Source organism: Eurosta solidaginis, chromosome 4 (assembly GCF_040869045.1).
Source record: "Eurosta solidaginis isolate ZX-2024a chromosome 4, ASM4086904v1, whole genome shotgun sequence".
Taxonomy (NCBI): Eukaryota; Metazoa; Arthropoda; class Insecta; order Diptera; family Tephritidae; genus Eurosta; species Eurosta solidaginis.
In genome coordinates, this window is record NC_090322.1 from 164501564 (window position 1) to 164517836 (window position 16273).

At 38.7% G+C, this 16273-nt stretch overlaps 2 long non-coding RNA genes across 5 annotated transcripts; both read right to left on the reverse strand.

Moving 5' to 3' along the window:
- Positions 1–1306: 1306 nt before the first annotated feature.
- On the reverse strand, positions 1307–3906 carry LOC137248301 (uncharacterized). The gene is made up of 3 exons (XR_010952147.1): positions 3707–3906; positions 3456–3646; positions 1307–3399 (listed from the first exon to the last, which is right to left on the reverse strand). It is a non-coding gene; the product is annotated as an uncharacterized lncRNA (long non-coding RNA).
- Positions 3907–6327: 2421 nt separating this feature from the next.
- Positions 6328–14250, reverse strand: LOC137250583 (uncharacterized). 4 transcript variants are annotated; one of them, XR_010953011.1, is made up of 4 exons: positions 13921–14250; positions 13049–13762; positions 8062–8242; positions 6328–7991 (listed from the first exon to the last, which is right to left on the reverse strand). It is a non-coding gene; the product is annotated as an uncharacterized lncRNA (long non-coding RNA). The 4 variants fall into 4 exon arrangements; XR_010953010.1 differs by having other exon boundaries at positions 13049–13275; positions 13352–14250; XR_010953009.1 differs by having other exon boundaries at positions 13049–13279; positions 13352–14250.
- Between the last annotated feature and the right edge of the window lie 2023 nt (positions 14251–16273).

Genomic DNA, 16273 nt, shown 5'->3' on the forward strand with positions numbered 1-16273 from the left:
GGGCCCCTAAACTGTATATCTCATCATAAAAATTCACTATTCATGAACTGCCTCTGAGTTTGAACAGCGGCAATCTCTCGGAAGAACATCAAGATCTCCTACCCGATGAAGAAGCGTCGAGTGCAGCTTTAAATTTAAGAATCCAAATAGCTGAAAGCCTCATTTAAAAGAGATTCCGCGTGTTTTCGTGTTTTTAAAGCAGCAGTCAAACAGTTTGGAAGATTATGCCAAGAAAACTAAAATTATTCTACAAAAATTGGCGGACTTGACCAATTCATTGATGGTGCGTGTCTATGGTTATGATGATTTCTTTGAACAAGCGGTAAGTTAAGACTTGCCAAATCGGCAGAAATTCGACAACAGAAATAATAATAATAATTACAGGAATTTGTGATGAAGGATATACCACATTCAGTGAATGTACCAAGCTACACAAGCTCCCACTGGATGCTGCAATACTACATGGATACAAGTGGCACTGTATCGAGTTTTAACTATGATTCAGCAGCCAATTCGTTACAAAATTCAATTGGTGGTACAGGTATGCAACAAATTGCCAATGAACAATATATTATCTGTGTGTATGGGCGCTGGCACGTGCTCAATTAGGTGCTCACAAGTAAGATCCGGTGCGTATTCATTTACATTAACTGGTGATGTGGGCGTTATAGGTCCAATGCTTTTGGGTACAGTATCGGTACAGTTTCAATATTGTACAACAGAACAGTGGTATCGATATGTGTTTTGTTCAAACTGTTATAAGCTTAATTGAACGTGTTGCAGAGTCGTTCTGATTCATCCGTACTCAAACTAATTGATTATCGCTCAGCAAAAGTAACTGCAAAAGGCCCACAATGGTTGCAATTGCCTAAGGATTTTGTTTGCCGTTTCTATAAAATGTCTAATACGAATGTGCTTAAAAGCGATCCAATCTTCGGATCATGGACTTAAATCGCTTCAGCTATGAAGAAGATATATTTGAGCGCGCTGGGTTAGTTTTGTTTTTTTCTTAACTCCATATATAATGACTACATTCATAAAAAGTTTAAAGATTGGGGCGTCAAAGGCAATGTGGTGGCAGAACTCAAATATAATATTGATAGCTTGTATCAATTCATAAAATTCATTTCATAAAAACAAGAGCATTTATATCGACGTTGATGATAAAACTTGCAAGATTTAACGTTAAATCTTTTCAGAGGCCTAAATCTCGAATAAAGCCTAGGTGGAAATATGGTATAAGTATGTGAATGAATAGTTATGATTGATAATGAATTTCTACAAATTTCATTGTTTTATTGTTTTATTTGCATAAGCTATTAAATCCATATTTGTAGTACTACTTATATCTAAATCTTTATATCTATACTTTATATAAAATAAATATGTTGTGAGATCCATGTTTTATAGTACTTATTTACTATACAGTTGCGAGCACAAAAATACCAGTGTCAATTTGTATCAAATTTCAGCAAGTTTCGCTTCAGTTAAAATATTTTTGCAATTTTTTTATAAAAATATAAGTCAATATATAATTAGACGAATATAAGTTGGAGCTTAAAACTTTACTCAAAAATCGGGAAAATCCAGCGGTCTCATGAAAATTTTCAACTTTTTACCAAGAATTTTTAGAAATTTTCTGAGAATTCAGTTTTGTAGCTCATTTTTTTTAGTATTGGCAATTTTTTTTTCTAACGGACCATCGTATTTTTTTCCTTTTATAAAAAAAATTCCCTTCCAAAATTTGTATGGAAAAAAAATTCGAAGGTCCGTTAGAAAAAAAATTGCCAAAAATGAGGAAGTCTTTTTATCGAAATAAGATTAGCACATTATTGTGCTAAAATAGAATTAGCTACAAAACCGAATTCTCAAAAAGTTCTAAAAATTCTTGGTAAAAAGAAGCAAATTTTCATGAGACCGCTGAATTTTACCGATTTTTGAGTAAAGTTTTAAGCTCCAACTTATATTCGTCTAATTATATATTGACCTATAATTTTATAAAAAAATTGCAAAAATATTTTAACTGAAGCGAAACTTGCTGAAATTTGATAAAAATTGGCACTGGAACCGAAACTTGCTAAAAGTGCCACTACTATTTTTGTGTTCACATTTGTATATCGAAATTGTTCGAGACTTTTATTCATTTACTATCACAGAAAAGAAATTAGTGAGAAAAATTTTTTTATCTATCTTATTAAGGTACTCGTGCTTCCATAAAGCTTCGTTTTAACTTTTTAGGTACTTCTGGTTGAATACTTATGTCTGGAAAGGCCGAACCATTGTTTCTAGGTCCCGAATCAGTTCCTCGACGTACGAGTAACAGAAGCATAAAAAGAAGTAGCAACAAAAATAGTATCAACACTAAAAGCGGAAGAAAAACGAAAATTAGTCGAAGAAATCAATAGTGGATATTCCAAAGAAGTAAAAGTCAAAATTCCCAAATGAAGAGGGACAATAGTTTTAGTGAATCGCAAGGAGCAGTTCAAAATATAATCTGAAACAGGGTGTTCTTCAAACAATGCATAGTTAAGTGGTTCTTGATAAGTGCACTGAATTAGTAAAAATCCTCGCGATTCACTAAAACTATTGTCCCTCTTCATTTGGAAATTTCGACTTTTACTTCTTTGGAATATCCACTATTGATTTCTTCGACTAATTTTCGTTTTTCTTCTGCTTTTAGTGTTGATACTCTTTTTTGTTGCTGCTTATTATTAAGCTTCTGTTACTCGTCGTTCGAGGAACCACTCCGGTACCTAGAAACAAAGTTTACAACAATTAAGTTTAGGACTCACGTACAAACTCTGTAGTCATATTTGCTACTTACTATAGCTTCTAATGCCTCAGACTGCCGAGAAAAAATAGCAACTAGCTGCTCTAACGACTTGGCAATGGAATTTGTAGCATCTGCTTGTAGCATAGCTGCTTCAGCTAAATTTTCCATTGCCTTGGCCTGTGCCTCACCCACGTCAAATAGTGCTTTGGTTGCATCGGCTTGAATTTTCGCCGAATAGGCAATGCGGTGTTGGAAGGTTTGAGTCTGAGTGGTTCTGCGCTGCGTTCTGCTCGGTGTCACTACAGCGGTCGTGCTGGTATTAACTTCCTCTGTGGAATTTGGCACAAGCAGATGGTGGCGTCAGGGACACTGGGCCTGCTATAGCACTCACTCCTGCGAATTCAACTAGCGCTGCAGCTGTGGAGGACGTTGCCCTCGATGGCCTTGACACACCAAGTGTCATTCCGCTTGGCGCTGCTCCTTTCGTCATCAGCAGCATTCTGTCTATAACCTCCACCACTTCGTTGAGTGGAGACGGCTGAAATCGTGCGCCACCTGTAGCACTCATATTTGCCGCGTTTTTCGCAGTTTTTTTTTTTTGTGGGGCATTTGAGGTCGGCAAAAATCTATAAAATAACATAAAAATAATATTTGGATATACATATGTATGTACATATAATACCTTTCTCCATTCACTCGCTCTTCTTTGAGGTGGACCGTGGGCATTTACGTTTTGCGCAATTCTGGCCCATTGCTTATCAAATAAAGTTTTATTTGCGCCATATACCGGTGCTCCTCTGGCCAGATCCACACTTTCTTCCAGCTCATGAACAAGCACGAGGAATTGGGCGCTTGTGGTCTTTCTTGAATCTTCTAATATAAAATACAATTTTTTTTTTATACAATAATAACTAACTAATTAATAATACTCACTTTTTTGTTTGTGTCGCTCATTTTAAACCAAAACGATAGGTGAATACCTGTTGTTTGTTTTTGACACTTTGTTTTCGTATTGGTAGCAACTTTTCGTGATACAGAATACCAATCGACGAGCACTTTCGTTACGTAACAGTCAGCTGTTATCGTTTTGTCTATCGTATTGCAATTCATAATACGAACACACGAACGGTGATCGTTTTGGAGACGATATCGCCAAACAGAATGAAGCTGTAAGTTGCGAATAGGGTGGAAGGCAGTGGACTAGGCAGTCGAATGTCATATAATGAAGGAATGGTGTTAGAAGTTTTTTCAAAGTTAAAAAAAAATGATAAAAGCTTTAATATAAATAAAAATATTTATTTAATAATAACAAAAAAGCCTAATATATTTTATATACATAAATTCGTAGGGATTATCTCACTTTAAAATTTAAGTAAAATAATCTAAATTTTTTTTTGAAACTGAGTCGAGAACTGTGCGTGTGAATGTGCGAATTTTCACCGATCAGCTGTTAGTTGCGCCACTTGGTAAAATTTACAATGGTCATCACGGTAGAAACTCGTTCATCACCGTTTTTGCCACCGCTATTGTCAAAGCGGTGAACATTTTGTCAAATATTTATACAATAAACATTATTTTTGAATTTTTATGAACATGTTTTATTTTTGTATGTGCAGTTAAAAAAATAAGAGGAAAAACTAAAAAAAAAGAAAAATTTAAAATAAAATTTTTTGGATCGTCTGCCGTAAATGTTCGTAGTTTCCAACAAAGCGGTGCCGCTGAAAACGGTGAGTATACGGGCGTTCTTTAGCCTTTATGCGGCAGTTACCCACCGACGTGTGCCGTACGTAAGGACGTTTGTCGTACGAAGCACGTTTGACCGAACTCTCAAGCCCGTAGGAATCAATGTGTGCGTCTGTGTACATGTACAAAAGATATTTGTGTGTGTATTGTTTACAGATAAGCACTGTTGCCATTGACCATTTTGCATGTATGCTTATGGAAACATCAACTTTTTCCAATTTAATTTTTGATATTGTAAAAGGCCGGAATACTATTAAATAAGTATAAATAGATTAAATATTTATAATCAGCACTTTTACATAATTATTTCGAATTATTTTCACAATTTTTCAAACTTTAATTAGGCGTTTTTGCATAAAATGCAAACGGTCAAAAATTAGCGCACAAAAGTTTACTAGGCAACTCTGTCTAGTGAGAGAGCGATCAGCTGACACGTTCTTACGGAAAAAATCAAACTTGTTTTGATTTCTACGTTCCGGGCTACGTACGTACGGGCGTTGCACGTCGGTGAGTTTTCGTTTACATTGCACACTCATAAGATAGGTCGTGTCAGCTGACACGTTTTTTCTACGTACGTTCGTGAGTAACCACGGCTTTAGGCATTGTACAGGTTTACAAGTATGATATGTATGAGAGGGAAGCACTTTCTTTCCCTTTCTAACACACGGCAGTTTGACATTTCGGTCAGTGTCAAACTAGCGTGGAACATGAGTTTTGACACTGAACGAAGTGTCAAAATTACCGGTGTTGCTTCGTCGAAAGCGACACAGGGAAGCAAAAAAGGGATCGGAATATCAGATATGGGTTGCTGTGATGGTAAATTTTTTTGAACGAATTTAGTAGGAAATTTTAAGTGCACCCATATGGGTCCTTCAGAAAATTATAAAAAAGTCTTCAATTGGGGTATCTGAGGACGCGTAGTTATTCCATTATTAAGAATAGAAACACGAGAGTTAATTTTTTCTACCCGTTCAAAAGTTCTCCGCGAAAAACAGTTTGAAACCGAGGTCGACTGCAATAACCCGTCCAACGTTGTTAATTATAATTGTCCAAATCATATGGATTTTAAAGAGAGATGTAATTAAGTGCTCCTTTGAAAATAAATAAGGATATTTCTTTGTAATTTTGCAATAAAAATTTTACACAGTTTTCGTTAGCAGCTACTACACTTTTCTTGGACCTAAAGCCGGAGTCATTGGTGCCGTATGTCGTATCGCTGTATTCGTATCCCTAACGTAATCAGCTGTTTATCGTTACGACGGTAAACCAAAACCCAATTGGTTGGATACGATACGGCTACGACCTTAGCGGCACCAATAATCGATTGCATTGATTCTCATAAGATAGGTCGAATCAGCTGTTATAATGCTACCGATACGGTTACCGATAAAGCACCAATGTCTCCAGCTTAAGAAGTACAACAGTGCCAAATAACATCCACACAAAAAACTAACAAGAACAAGTACCCTACAAGACAGGTACCCGTTCCCTAATCGATTACTTAATCGTCACCAATAACTTGTTCACCAACTATCGTCTTAATGACTTTTACATTGCTGTCGTGAAAAAGGTAACGCATGCGCTCTCTCAAAATAGTGTACGTGTGACTCGCTTTCTCGCTCTTACCTATTGTGTTTTCGACATTCCTTCTCGCTCGATGTTATTTACATTTTTAAGTTACTTCATCAGTTATGTTTTCGTTATCGCTAACCAAAACATATGCAACAACAACAACACGGGTAACTGGTCTATCGGTTACCCGTATCGGTTACCCTCTGTCAAATCGCTTTTTCTATGAATGAAACGCGTCCTTTATGTTCAGATAATATTTAATTATAAATTTTTCATATATACAATGTTTTTTTACAATTTAAATTATTGCCTTATTACTCTAGCGAACTTTACATATGTGAATTTTATATATTTATAAACTATATAAATACATTAACGTCTATTCATAGTCGCGCCCTTTCCGAAACCTTGTTTTGAAGTTCTTATTTTTCCTGCGCTGGTAGTGTTGCTCATCAGTTTGCAGTCATATTAGTTTGGTAGGTATAGTAACATCAGACGTAGGGAAATTAGGAAGCATGTCAGGAGTATCACCAGAATCCAAAGAAGCATGGTGATTCATTTCGTCACCTCCGTTTTCTTCCATATCCGGATTCATTCCATACTAGTCATTATAAATAGCTTGTAGATGCCACATAGGTGTAACCATACCCTCAAGATATTTCCGTTCAAATCTTGTGGTGCACACGTAAACTTGTATTTGTTCTAAATTATTCACCACATTCTAAACATAGAAAAGATGTATTAAGTGTTTGCGTAAATACCATTGTGATTACAATATGGAAAAACATTCAATTCTAAACTTTTCGTTGTTACATCAATTGTTTCAGCGTGTTGTACACGTAAATGAAAATTCATACTTGAATGTATTTTCGTCTTCCAATCGCATAATTTACATTTTAAATAATGACTATTAGGCATATGAGAAATCTCATGGTCCAATAATTTGTTGAAGCTGGTGTAGCTGCTTGAATATCACAAAATTTACATTTTGCACCACGTTCGTTATATTTAAATTGTAAATGTTCTGGTTTCTCTACACGATGCATAAAGTTTAGATGCTTTTTCCAACAATGTGCTGAATTTAATTGAAATACATACATTGGGCATTGTCTCATGATACATTTTCCATAAATATACTGAGCCTTTTTATGTAGGCTCTTTTCTTAACATCTAATTCTGGTCGTACCGGATATGACAGTTTTGCTTCAGGTTATAATCCACACTCATACTATTTTCAGATTCTGTTTCATAATTTTCATCATTTTCAACATTGGACTTTGCATCAACATCATTATCATCATCGTCATTTTTTGATAACTCTGTTTTAAGCTTCATATTTATCAAAGGTTCATCTTCCTTTGTATTAGAATTAGAAACATTGTCATCTTCGGTTAAGTTTTTATCAAGTTTAGCTTTTTTCCTAGGTTTAAATTCTTTACTATCCGTACTAGAATTAATACCATCATCAACATTTTCCGTGGTCTGTTTGAGTTTTTAAATTTGCCAATGGTTCGCCTTTATCAGTATTAGAATCAGAATGGCCTTGGCCATCTTCACCGTTTTGCAAAGTAGGCGACACATGTTGGTGTTGATGTTTGCGCATATTGCGGATATGTTGGTGGTTCACTAGTCATTAATTGTTTAGAAGTTTCAACTTGTTGCGTTTGTTGTTGTTGTTGCTGGCTGATGATGTGGTGTTAACGTTTGTTGTACAATTTATTCGGGTGATTGCACATATTGTTGGTGTGTTATAGTGCTGGAAAACCTTCCGATATTGAAAGTCCTTGATTAGTGTAATCCCCACGTAGTGAACTACTCCTGTGACCGCGTCCGCGGTAACTATTACATCTGAAGGCGCTTACGTTACAGGCATAGCTGACATCGCTTATATAACAGGTTGACTCTAAAGTAAAAACCAAAACAAAATAATAGAATCAGTGTTTATGAATAACATATTTAAAATAAGCTCTTACAACAACGTGATCGGTGGCTACATCCCCGTGAAAGTAGTGTGGTGTTCCTCCTTGTATAAACCTAGATACTGGATGTGCTCAACCGTGCAGTTTTCTTCTAATTTGAGCAAATGTATGTTCTTACAGCCACAGCTGGAATATTTGGGATATTTCTATATTCACATCGTCAAAATCAAATTACCTAGAATGAAAAAGAAACTCATATCAGTAAGAATAGATTAAAAGTTTTTAATATAAGCCGAAAAGTGTTCCATAAATAGGGCTCCACACATAGCTCTTTTCCAAAGGCACAAGAGAAATTTCAGATAACTAGAATCAGGACCTGGTAAAGTAACTTCAAAGGCGATTTAGTCGCCACTACTTCGTATGCGCATTTCTCTACGCTCCCTTTCGGCATGCATCATCAATTTCGTCATTACTATAAAGGCCATCTTGCTCACAGCAATCCAACAATCTATTTGTCCGCAAATTCGTGGAACTAAATTCCTAATGGAAGGTTCCTCTCCAAAAACTCTGTTTACAGACAGTCTTTCGCCGTGAAAACGAGGGCAGTGAAATATTACAGGTTCTGCGCTTTCCAATTCGGACGGACAGATTGGACAGAAAGGATCCTCCTCTATCCCACGCTTATGTAGATATTTCTTCAAGCCACCGTGCCCGCTCAATATCTGTGTGAGATGGTAATTTAGTTTGCCGTGTTTTCGCTCGTACCATTCCGCTATATTCCGGACTAGCATGAAGGTTCAGCGCTCTTTTCTCGAATCTTCCCGCCGTTCTTGCCACCTAACTATTGTTGGTGACCTTGCGCTTTTCTTAGCATCTTCAGATGGTCGGCTGAATCCAATGCCATACAGATCGGCCATTTCACCTGAGAGTAGATCTACTGGGATTTTCCTGGATAAAACATGGATCGCGTCGTCGGAACAGCACATGCTATTCGTATAGCAGTAATGCGGTAGGCTGCTAGTATATCTTTTTGGTGGACCATTTTAGATCTGTGCCATACTGGTGCTGCATATAATATTATAGAGCTGGTTACGTTGGATAATCGCTGACGGGTAGCTTCGCTTGGGCCGCCGATGTTGGGCATTATTCGCGTTAGGGTTCCACTAACTCTAGAAACTTTGTCCCCCACCGCCCTGAAGTGCTCCCTAAAAGTTAGTTTTGAGTCAATGATTACTCCTAGATATTTCAAGGAGGGCTTTGAATTTATTTGAAAATCTCCTATGGTTAGGACCAACTCATCCACAGTCCGCTTTGAGCTCATCAGAACCACTTCTGTCTTATTGCTAGCCATCTCCAGCCCCGTGTTCGTCAACCATTCCGTTATTCTTCCCATGGCGTCGTTACATAATGCGTGGAGCAGATCAAGTTTCTTGGCCACTGCTACTACGACAATATCATCTGCATAGCCGACAATTTCCGTGCCTCCGGGAAGGTCGATTTGTAGCATCCCCCATACACCGCATTCCAAAGAGTTGGACCTAGAACAGATCCCTATCTAATCTATCTATCTATCAAATTATTCGGAGCAGGTACGGAACTTTTCTTGGGGCACCCAAAGTGCACTCACGCTTCTCATGGCTCCAGCGGGTTAGCGGCTTCCTAGAACTTAAGCCACTTGCTGCTTCTAGATCTGACATCTGTCAGCTGGAGTCTTAGCCCAGCAAGCGCAGGGCACGAGCACAGAATGAAATCTATCGTTTCCTCCTCCAACTCGCACTTCCTACATCTGCTATCACTGACCAAGCCTAATTTAAAGGCATGTGACGCCAGAAGGCAGTGTCCAGTAAGAATACCCGTCATGAGTCTAGTCTACAGATTAATGATAATAAAAATATAAGAATCAGTGTTTATGAATAACATATTTTAATTAATCTCTTACAACAACCTGATCGGTGGCTACATCGCCATGTAGGTAGTGTGGTGTTCCACCTTGTATACACGTAGGTACTGTATGTGCTCAACCGTGCAAATTGACATTAGCAGTAACATTATTTACATAAACATAGCTTGGCCTCAATATAGCATACATTGGTCCAGTTCGGTGTGCACCAGCCACTGGTACAAACACTTTTGAATGCATAGGTTTCATATAGGATGGATGTCCAGCAGTGCTCCGGTTGTGCCAATATGTAATGGGCTGCTCCGTCTCTTGGTACGGCTGTATAGGTATAGGCGGGTGCAATGTATTACTAGGCTCAAGATCGGAAGGTACATAAATGGCTCGAAGACGCCAGAGGGGATTGGAGCCAGAGTTTTCGGACCCAGAACCAAAATATCAGTAACTATAAAAGCACATCCGAGCATTTTCGAGCGGAAGTATTCGCCATAAGTTAGTGCGCTAAGCTGAACCTTCAGCGCTGATACCCCAATGAAACAATTGCCATACTCAGTCAGGCAGTCAGGTTCCACTAAAGGCACTTGCGGCGTTCGTAATAAAGTCAGCACTTGTCCTTCAGTGCGTAGAAAAGCTGAATCAATTAGGAGCACACAACGTAGTACTGTTGGCCTGGGTCCTAGGCCACAGGGGAGTGGAGGGCAATGAGCAGGCGGACTCCACTCTCCCACGAATTATCAACCCCCCAGCAGATCCTTGCAGCGGGTCTCCGCCATACTCTCCTCTTCCGGGAAGGTATCGACCCCAATCCGGGTACTTCTCCTGACCCCAGTACTGAGAAATGGGTTTGCTGCGTTTGCCGGAAAAGAATCTTTTTAGGACGGTCATATATATAAGGGCCTGAAATATTTCAATGAACTTCCTAATCACATAAAAAGTAGTAATAACTTCAATACTTTTAAAAAAAGTTTATTGGAGCATTGTAAAACCCTTCCAATAAGATAGTTTTTTTTTTCTTTTATTTTTTTACATGATATACCGATACTGGAGCGCGAAAAGGGAATGGTAATAATGGTAGCAGCAAAATACAATGCATCCGGCCATAAGGAAAAGAAAATCGGTCGCCACCTGTAACTCCAGACAGTTCCAACAACTAATTTCGCTGGAATTCGGTATTTCCAGCTGGTATTTACTGTTGCTGATCGGAATCATTCGCATTCCGACAGCATAAATATAACAATAAAATTATATAATGTGTAACAAAAATAACGAAAATAAGGCCAAATAAAAGTTGGAGCAAGGGGGATTGGAAACACGTCCTTTTCAACCTCCCATTATATGTTGAGCTGTGCTAATCGGAATCTTCATGCATTCCGACAGCGTCTTTACTAAACAAAGTTGAGGGGTGATTGGATACACGTTATTTTGAATTTCCAACATCCAAAGACATGTTTAGCTGCATTGATCGGAGACTAATACATTCCGAAAGCTTAAAATACACATATAATTGAAAAATATAAATTCCAAATTTTGTTGCCTTAAGCTGGGAGCACTGGAGGATTGGAAACGCGTCCTTTCCAACCTTCCTCGTAACTTTTATAAATCTTTTGTGGCTCTTGTTGTTCACGGCCTCTTTACATTATGAGGAAATACGGCACCTGAGAACACAGCCGTATGAAGCTAAAAAACACAAGCATGTCTTCAGTGAACTCCACAAACAGGCGTCGGACCTCTATGCCGGTGATTCCTGTACTCAAAGAACAAAACTAGCAGAGGAGGAACGCACTCTCCCTAGGGAAACGAGAGTAGTCACTCTAGCTCAACTTCGAGCTGGATACTGTAACAGGCTAAACTCTTACCTATCCAGAATCAACCCCGACATACAAAATGTATGTCCTGCTTGCAATGTGTCCCCACATGACACCAACCATGTCTTTAATTGTATTGTGGAACCAACGCCCCTAACATCCCTTTCATTATGGTCCACCCCTGTTGAAACAGAAAGTTTCTTTGGACTCCCGTTAGAGGACATTGATGACAATTTGTGATCGGTCGCACCTATTGGATGGGGCGAAGCACTGCTACTACAACAACAGCAGGCGGACAAGACGGAAAGAGAGGCAGCAACTGCATGACCCATCGATCCCGAGCCGTTCCTGCCAGTTGGCCCACAGGGGCATTTATTAGCAGAAGGGAGGGAAAAGAGAGAACACTGGCGCAATATGCCAGGCCTGAGTCAATCTAAGTTACTGTTAGGGGGTTACAGCACAACTCGATATAGGGCATTAATAGGCCTCTCAAAAAGATAACCTAAGAACCCCAACGGCTATTCTTACAAGACACTTTAGACTGAACAGTCACATGCAAAAGCTGGGTATAGTATCGAACAACACATACCGATTTTGTGATGGATCAGCAGACGGTGGCCCATATCCTTCTAGATTGCGGCGCAATTTCAAGAAGTAGGGCTAAGTTTATGGGCTCACCAAGGCCAGAGCATTCCCACATTTAATCCCTCAAGCAAAGAACACTGCTGGGGTTCATCAAGGAAGTCGGCTAGGATGAGGTGCTGTGAAGGAGATGTGCAAGTCACTGTGCAATCCTCAATAAATGATCTATCTATCCGGTAACAAGCACCATTGTGGTACTAGCCCCACCATCTCGGGAACTATTGATATGACTACATTAAACCTTCTAGGGATTGAATCTTAATAATGCCGGCAATGCGAAAGTCTGCTAAAATCCACCATTCTCCATGGAATGCTCGATATATAACTTTCCACGTTTTGAAACAGTGATGAAAAGAGCAAAATTTACAATAATTTTAACTGGCTGTGGGTAGTAAGGTGTTGATGTCCTCTCTTAACGCAATGTAATGACAACTGCGATGCAGGGAAAATGACAAAAATCTTGCAAATCTACTGATAATAATTAATTTTTCCTCCCCTCCTATGCAGTTCTATGCATACATACATATGTATTTTTCTCTCCAAATGCTAATTAAAAAAATTAATTGGTTTTCACATGAACTTCGAACTCTGTCGTATTTGCATTCTTCAGTTGATTATCAACAAAAGCATGACAAATTATCACTAAAAAATTCATACATGTTGCTTATATATTTAATATGGTAGCCAATTTACTTACCCTTTCTGGTGCGATGATTCCTGGACAATCGGGCCTGACTAGACGCGATTTTTTTTGCCTTAAGAGAGCGTGCTTAACGCGAACCCTATCATGTTATGGCACAACTTTGGTGATACAAAAAATCAAAGACATTTCTGCTTCTAATGCTTCTAGGATAGCAGCAGCAGCTCCCGGTGGCACCACATAAATAACAGTTGCATGCCGATCAGTTGCCTTTTTTGCTCCGGCTACCTATTCAATTTTAATTCACATTACATTATCTACTATTGCAATTTTTAATCACTACAAATCAATATAAATTACCGAAGCAAATACTGACAAACCAAGATGCGTAGTTCCACCCTTTTTTAGGGAAATACATCCAACCAGTTTGGTACCGTATTCCAAAGCATGTTGCTTGTAAAGTACCTTGTTTTTGTAGATTTCCTCTGATTTTGGCATATTCTGAGCTGAATCGCAACCCGGCGGAGATGCTATCTATTAGAATAATATAACATTTTTTTTATTATTTAAAAATGCACATACGTATGAATGAAAATCAGAAAGTAAATAATGTTGTTGTTGTTGTAGCGATAAGGACACTCCCCGTTATCGACTTTGTTGGTCCTTTGCCGGATGCAGATCGGGTACGTTCCGGGAACCATTAAGGTACTAGCCCGACCATATCGGGAGCGATTTAGTTGACATAAAACCTTGTAGGCCATCCCGTCGATTCTATACAACTTAATATGGTAACGATTTAAAAGACGGTGCACCACCCAATTTTTATCAAAAATTATCAAACGTGGAATCAAAAGGGGCGTCTCGAGCTCCGTTTTTATTATTATTTGATATTTTTAAATTAGGTGGTGAACCGTCTTGTAAAACTTTACCCTTAATATTATTTTGGGCGAAGGCCGCCAACGCAAAAAGATGGTCTCTGCAGCAATATTCTTAATTTCAGTAACATGTCACAATTCAAATTAACTTAATGTTATTTTGGGCGAAGGTCGCCAACGCAAAAAGGTGTTCTCTGCAACAAAATTTTTAATTTCCGTCACATGTCACAACTAAAAGCACAAGATATTTTTCGTTGTAAACAATTTATATTTTTTTTGCGTTTCAATGTTTTCCGGAATAATTAATGAACTGTCATTTCGATGACAGGATGAAACGTCGATGTGTTAGTGGAGAGCGAAAAAAGCTTTGAATGTGTGGGTGAACTGGTTACCTCCGTCTTGCAGGGTATTTTATCAGGTGAGCGTGGCTGTGTATGTGCGCGCTGCTACATATCCTACTTATGAAAATTTGAAACGATTTTTTGCTTATATCTTTTGACAGAATTAAAAATTTATCAAACCAATTCTAAATATTCTCGCGGATTTTTTTTATTCCCGCGGAAAAATTCCTCCAATTCTTTTCTCCTAGGGAGAAGAAAAATTGGGGAATAGGAATTTCGAAGTCAGCTGTTTTGTCAATTGAAATTTCCTTGCGCATTTCTTATTTTGTTTAAAAAATTGAAAAGTTTAATTATTGTTGCGAATTTGTTTGAAATTAAGATATAAGGTATAAACAATGCACATTATTGCATTTCATGTGGTATGCACTGAAATGAGTAATGAATTGGTGCCACAGCAACATCAGAGGAGCATATTAAGAAGATGGCGGGATAACACAAATCCGCCAGAGTTGCCTGCTTTCATTCTGCAAAGCAATTTTCTGGCGGCCACGTTGAGTTGAATTCGTCCTTCGTCATATGCCAAAATCTATTTAAGCCTTATTTAAAAATCCTTGCGCAATTTCTGGATGGCTGCATCAAATATGTATACCAAGAGCTCTACCGTTGCTTATGATATACTTTTCGACTTAAAATAAAGAATATTGTGGTTGTAGTTGTTGTTGTATTAACAGTGAGAATATTGTGGTAGAATGTAAATACATATCTTAGCACAAATTTATACAAATAAGTGTTCTTTCTTAAAAGAACCAATTTCCTTTAACTATTTTAATGAATTCCCTTTAATTTAACCAAGTGAAAAAACTCATATGAAATGGCAGAGAAATCTCCCTCTCCCTCACATTCATAATACCTACTTTTCTCCCATAACCGGTTTCCGCTTTTTCGAACATTGTTCAGAATAGGAGGAAAGGGAGAAGTGAAAAAACTCACAAGGAATTTTTATTTAGAATACGAGGAATGGGAGAAGGGAAAAAACCCGCACGGAATTTTGGTTTAGAATTGGGCTGTATATTTTCTTTTGGATTCTAAAAACGACCTGTTACGACCTTTGATAATTTTTGATAAAAATTAGGTGGTACATCGTCTTGTAAAACGTTACCAAGTGGACTTGGGCTTCGTGTTTACGACCAGCCAACTACAATCTGACCTGGCTTTGTTGTTGTTGTAGCAATGCTCGCCCCACCTAATAGCCGCGACCGATCACAAACTGTCATCAATATCCTCTAACGGGAGTCCAAGGAAACTTGCCGTTTCAACAGGGGTGGACCATAAGGAAAGGGGTGTTAGAGGCGTTGGTTCCACATTACAATTAAAGAGATGGTTGGTGTCATGTGGGGACACATTGCAAGCAGGGCATACATTTTGTATGTCGGGGTTGATTCTGGATAGGTAAGAGTTTAACCTGTTACAGTATCCAGAACGAAGTTGAGTAAGAGTGACACGCGTTTCCCTGGGGAGTATGCGTTCCTCTTCTGCGAGTTCTGGATATTTTTCTTCAAGTACTGGATTCACCAGGCAATTCCCGACATAAAGGTCCGACGCCTGTCTATGGAGTTCACCAAGGACCTGCTTGTGTTTTTCCGCTTCATACGGCTGGGTTCTCAGGTGCCGTATTTCCTCAAAATGCTTACGGAGATGACTCCTTAGGCCCCTAGGCGGTGCTGGTTCGTCAATCAGATGTCTGTTGGGATGCCCAGGTTTCTGGGTATTCAACAGAAACTGTTTGGTCAGCATCTCATTTCTCTCCCTGATGGGGAGTATTCTCGCCTCATTATGCAGATGGTGTTCTGGGGACATAAGAAGGCAGCCCGTGGCGATTCTGAGAGCAGTATTTTGGCAGGCCTGTAGTTTCTTCCAGTGGGTGGTTTTTAGGCTTGGCGACCATATGGGTGACGCGTAGCACGTAATCGGCTGGCTAATTGCTTTGTATGTGGTCAAGAGCGTTTCTTTATCTTTTCCCCAGGTACTGCCAGCAAGGGATTTGAGGATTTTATTACGGCTCTGAA